The following is a 6,632-nucleotide window of genomic DNA, read 5'->3' as shown; positions in this document are numbered from 1 at the left end:
CTGCCAAAATAAAATCATCAGTGTAAGCCGCTAGTTGATTCTCAATGTCCCAATTTTAGGGGAGACTAACGGCCTATGGTCTAAGGCCACTCCTACGTCCGCCACATTGAGATTATACAGTGTTGGAACCAAAATACACCCCTAACGTAAATCATTATATGTAGGGAAGGCATGAGACACTAAGCCTTCCGGGTTTTGTCTAACTTTCATTTTTGAATCCCTGTGTAAATGGATCAGAATACTCGGAAGCCCTCTTGGCATAATATACCACTCTACTTGTTCCCACAAGATCTTTCTAGTAACGGTATTGAATGCCATACTAAGATCCATTGAAGCGAGAAACACCGGGCAGCTCGGTGACGACTGAGTAGAGAGCTGAGTAGTAGACCCCAACAGTCCGTACCAATGTTCTTACGGAAACCATTTGTCTGTAGTCCAAGATATGATTCACTGAACACCATTCCTCTATGTGATCCAGCACAATTGCTGCAAAGATATTTGAGTCTATGTCCATTATTGTGATGCATCTATAATTGAGTGGTAAGAGTCTTGAGCCATTCTTATATATCAGGATCATTTGGGATAGTCTACAAGACTCTGGGATCTCTTGTGTTTCAACAAAATTGTTGAATTGAATGTGTACGATTTTGGACGAAAGTCCCACATTTTGTTTTAGAAGAGTATTTGTTAAATTATTTGGGCTCCCAGCTCTTGATGGATTTGTACTTGTGATCTTGGTTGCAATGTTGCCAACAGAGGTATCTACCCTCCAGACATCAGTCCGACAGCTAGCCCTACTGCCTTCAGAAATTGTGATTTTATAGATGTTCTTAAAATACATCACCTATTAATCCTCTGAAATGTGGTTGGTGACTAATTGATGTTGTTTTTCCTCCATATGATTGAATAGTACCCAAAACCCTCTTGAGTTATTCCCCTTGATACTAGCTAGCATTCTTTCACTGTCTATTTGGTACAGTTTTGGATGTTGAAACTTTAGCCAGTTCGTATAGGCTTGTTTTAATTTACAATCCTTTTCCTTACTCGAATCTCCATTTTCATTCCCGCTTGAGATGATTCTAATCTGTCTATGTAGAGTAGTTTTCTTCTCTTTTACTTCTAAATTAAACATATGCCTGCCCTTTACTTGGCCTCCCGCTTTCCTATTCCCCGATGCCGACAGCCTTGCCATTTTGCTCCCCAGGTAGGCTGGAAACTGTCGGACAGAGTAATTAACCATTTTCATTTCCATAGGGCTTGAGTCAAAATCCAACATTATTGTGGTGTTGAATGTGCCTATGTGATATGTTGTCCACCTCAATCTATTGCCCCTAGCATTGGTTGACACTTTACTCAAGCACTGCTCACATGCTTCCTTATTTATCTCCCACTGCAGCTGTAAACGTAGCTGGGCATGGTCACTATGTTTCATAGGCCTTATTTCAAAACTGTGGAGCCTAGAAAAAAATGTATGTCAAAAAAACATGGTCGATTTCTGAGGAGTAGCCCCTAACCGACCATGTGGGCAGGTAATTGTACACTAAGATCAGACCCCATCTCTCAGCAAAGTTTAACCACTGTGGACCATGTACTCATTATTTTTTATGTTTCTGCACTTGTCCTAAATCCACCATAAGGTAGTCTTGAGTATCTACCCTTTCAATGTTGCAATGCACATTCATATCCCCTGCAAGCAATATTTTGCCACCTGTATAGGCAGAGAGCCACTCTTCTATTCTACAATTTATTTGCCAAGACTATCGACAAATTGTACTCCTAACTCCACTATACATTAATTAAAAGTACATGGGCTATTACATTTTCCCTGTTAACCTCCAACCCAATGTTAATGCCAACTAACACCAATTGGGCGCTTCCATGTAAGCATGACCTTTAGCATGGCTCCCCTCCTTCCCTGAGTCCCTCCCTGTGGATTCCGGGTTCCCCCTCCTACTCATCGCTGAGTATACATTCATCTAATTCTTGTAAATCGCAATGTCGTAACCATATTTCTGTAGGTTGGATGATTCTTTTAATATTATGTTGCGTACCAGAGGATAATGGATAACCAATCTCATGTAATCATAAGGTTGGGGATTAATAAAGTCCACCAATTGAATGTCAGCAGAAGTAATCAGACAAAGTGCCAGAATCTCATGAAAGAGGGCCAAAATGCCCATTCTATGAAGGGAATCCGGTCCACCTTCATCAAATAGATAATTTAAAATGAGACCAGGCTTTTTAAGGCATATCGGTTCACGAAGGTTAAATGGTTGAGCCTTTGTCATTGCGACAGCCCCTTGGTTTCACTTTTCTTCTCTACCACTAACCGGTTCTGCTACCCGACCTTCACATTTCTCACCCGAGTATACCCCTTCAGTACTTGTAGGGCGCTTTGGTACCATTTCTGGACTCTTTTGCACCAATTGGGTGCTATCAGAAACCTAATTTTCTATTGAGTCACCAAAGTTATTCTCTGCCAGAATATTCCTAACTATACTTCTAAGTTCAAGTCCTGACATACCCGGGGCCTTCGATGTTCCACCCCTAATCCCTGGTATATGTCCATCCCCCCTTCTTCCAGTCGACCAGGCAAACCCCCCAGATTTTTCTCCCTTTCACCCTCTTCGGTTCGCCTTCCTCCAATGCAATCACCTGACTCTTTTACAGTATTAGGAGCTGGTAATAAATTCTCTTTATCCATATTACATATCTTTTCATCACTTATGCTCTGACTAATATAGTGAGGCCGAGGTAGCTTAGTCTGGGGCACTAAGGCTTGATTAAACATAGCAGAAGTTTGTTTTGTATCTGCAGTGGTATTCTTTTTCTTAGTTGTAATGCAACCCTCCCCCTGTTTTTGTTTTAGTACATCCGTCAGTCTGGCGTCCATGCATACATACTAATTTTGCCCATTCGTTATTGTCACAGATTGGCCTATGAATAAAGCACCCCCCGTGTTTACCTCACTTCTCTCCACAACAGCCTCCCCTTCAGCTCCCTTGCGCTCCCTCCCCTTTATTTGATTTCCCCCTGTAGAACCTGCTCATTAAGATCTTGAAGATCCCCATTACAAAGGTATTTATGCGAAGAGGCTTTGGAGACTTTTAGTTTAAAAGCCGTGTTAATCCTCTGTTTTCTTTTTTCCATCTTATTTTAATTTTTAGAGGCCACTTTCATGAATGGGCCCCTACCCTCCTTCTCTGTCTGAGCCGCCCTAGGGCCCCACAATCACATCCACATTCTCATCCACACCCCTTTTTTCCATATTCACATCGGTCCCCGTAGAGACCATAACCACAGAATTATATAGAGCCTGTAGCGGCTTTTCCGGAATATCTATCTGACACTCATTTTGGGCTGTGATTATTTTAGAGGGACAGCTACTAATCTATTTTATCTAAGCTGATTGCACACTTAATTCTTTCAAAATAGAGACTTTTATTCTTTCCAGAGTGTCCAGTATCACATTTTGGTCCTGGTAGGGATTAGGATTGCCCATTAATACTGGACATTCTGCACCATCAGGCCTCACCTCTTTCAAGTGCTCAGACATTGCCAACCTCATTATTACACCACTGAGAAAGATAGGAGGAGTGTCCAAAAATGAACCATCTTGAATACCTCTATCACTCCCCCCTTGTCCCGGTGGGTCATTCACCTCATCCCCATCCATTTTTTGTTCCAGATCCTCTTCATAGAGATTGTGAATGAAGCAGAATAAACCCAGATCTATCCCCTTTCCCCCTCCAGGCCTTCTGACTCTGGCTGCACGTCCCTTAATTCCCTTTCCCTATGTGGCATAATACATGGTGCCAACTCGTCCTCACTGACTCTCTCCTCAAACTCTTTTTGTGGAGATATTGGCAGCGGCATCGCTATCGCTCTAGATAAGGTATTCCTTCTATTACTGAATACCAGAGGGGCAGCCAATAAGTCTTTTCAACTATTTGTCGATTTTTTCTTCATTCTTTATATTAATTACAAGGACGCTCACCCAACCGAATAGTTCTTTCCTGGAAAAATGTTCATGAAAATTCCATACCTCGAGCAGTGTAAACACACGAAGAACGAGCTATCCCCTCACTCCCCCGCCAACAGCTAACAGCACTCTCAGGCAATCCCTCGGTGCGCACACAGGAGAGGTGCCGGCAGGCTGGGGGCAGGGCATTCCGTATAGAAGTCATTCATTTGACGATACAGCTGACACTCCAGTATACGACCATGAAGGTCTCCTTCCAGCTAACAGCACTCTCAGGCACTCCCTCGGTGCACGCGCCATAACTCACTTCAGCAGGCCATAGGTGAATGGGGATGGGGAATGCTGGCAAAGGACATATGGGCAGTGTGGTATGGGAATATGATAGCATGATGGGAGCAGCTTTCGGGTGGGAGTAGGTCAGGTAGGTTTATACAACAACATTCCCTGGTAGATCCAAGTGTAAACATTCATGCGGCTTAAAATGCTAAGGGGTCTTTTAAGTGCTGTAGGTCATCAATCATCCTAGGAACTTACCACAAGGGACAGGTGGTAGACAGGGGGTGAGGTAAACATTTTTTATATCTAGATGCAATTTTGAAGTTTCTTCTTTTTTTCTCCCAATTTGGCCAGAACTGTGAGAGATTTCAGATCATCCAGCAGGTAATTCCACAGTCTGGGGCCATGTTGGGTAATAGTCCATGGGTGGGCCTTTGATCACCTTAACCCAAAGTAGGTCCACCTCTTAAGAAGCTAGTGCACTTTTGTCTGTAAAACAATTTTATGGCACAAATGGCCGGGAGGAGCTAGATGATGCTTTGGAGTCAAACTAACCTGGGTCTCCCCGAACCACACAAGTTTACACATTTGATACATTTTGTATCAGTTGTATCAGTTGAAACACACCACATGTTTTAATACAAAGGCATCTCCGCACACATGATTGATCAAATCTATACAAAAGAAATCCAATCCCCTTTAATTCCCATGCTCTCTTTGGTCACATTTATTTAGCAACAGCTAATAAACAGCTTTGCATCAGCTCATATTTTTACCACACCCCTTTTTGGTATTCTTCCGTGTTAGGTCATGATGTCGTCCCATAGTAACACATTCATACACAAACAGTAGTAAGTTTCTTAACCGCCCACACTTGCTGATGTCCCTGTTTCATTTTAATCTAAACAACTACCAATTCAACATGCATGGCTTCTGGGTACATCATGAGAACTAATGAAAACCCATAAACCATCTGTTCACTCTGCCCTTAATCCTCCACTGCACAGGGTTTATTACTTGGTCACAACCAGATGGCCGGACTTCCCTGGACAATGAATAACATGCTTCCATGTACTTAAAAAGATTGCATCTCCTTTCCACAATAGTGCCAAGTCGTAAAACCCAGAGCCTGGCTGTAACTGACTTGGCACTATTGTGGAAAGGTGATGCAATCTTTTATTGATCTGATATTATCGCAGCTGCCTGCTGCCCTTCCTTGACATTCAACTTGCAAGACCAGTTTTTCCAGTCACACAGAGTCACCCCACCAAATCCAGGCTCCTGGCCCTGAACAATTCTTAGCCTTCCATAGCTTTTAGGAGGTCGAGAATGTACCTATTCTGCAAGGTTATGAGTCTCAGGGCCCTCAATTCTTCTTTAATTGCACTAAAAGCTGATTCACAGGAATTTATAAACAATAAGAGTTTGTATCGGGTGACCCAAAGCCATTGTGCAATGGCTTGAACATCAGGGGCCAAGAGAGAGAAGAAATAAATCTCAGTCTATGCTGCTCAGGAATGTTCATCAGATTGAAGATGCTGCCGAAAAATATTAGACCGCTTGGTTTGCTGCAGCAGTTCCTCTTCTCCACGATCAAACAAAGTAATTGGTTTGTCCATCTATGATGCAAAAAGAACTTCCCAGGATACGTGGTATCATCAGTGATGTCATTGGTCATGCCATTTGTGATGTCATCATTGATGTCCTGGGTGTTAGTCTTAGCAGTGCATGGCAGTGGTGCAAGTTATGGTTGGATAGCTTAGCATAACTGCCGAATTTCTTTGTAAGATTTTGCACTGCAACCATAACATTCCTTTAACAAGGTTTATTCACTGAATTTCACAGATTTTTATTGGAGAAACTTAACCATAATGTCCATTTAATCATGTTTTTTCACTGAATATTTATATATCTATATATATTACACTCTAAAAGATACTAGACATTCTTAACATTTCTGTTGCTTCTATCTAAGCTTCAATAATTACATTTCCACTTTTTGGCCAGCATGTGCTTTTATTGATATATAACAATTTCAAAAATATTACATTTACATCAAAACAAGTATGGTATCGGAGAAATTGTACTTGAACTTATATCAGTTATAAATACATATGTATTATGCTTGGCTCCCCTATATGTGTGCGGGTTTGTGAATGTATTGGCTATGTGCAGGTGATTTAAATGTGGAAAATAACCTGCATGTATATTACTCCTCTATGTTTGGATTCAGAAAATAATGCTCTCAGTGATTTTGCACTCTGTCTGTGTGAGTCTTCTCAGAATATGTATGTGCTGTTTCGAATGAACACGTGTGGGTGACTTTTAATAAACGTGTGTGCTATTTTCAATCTTTACATCAGTGCAACTTTTA

The sequence above is a fragment of the Ambystoma mexicanum genome, chromosome 7q (assembly GCF_040938575.1).
Source record: "Ambystoma mexicanum isolate Mex_15411 chromosome 7q, UKY_AmexF1_1, whole genome shotgun sequence".
NCBI lineage: Eukaryota > Metazoa > Chordata > Amphibia > Caudata > Ambystomatidae > Ambystoma > Ambystoma mexicanum.
The sequence above is the reverse complement of the archived record's forward strand: the minus strand, read 5'-3'. Positions refer to the sequence as shown.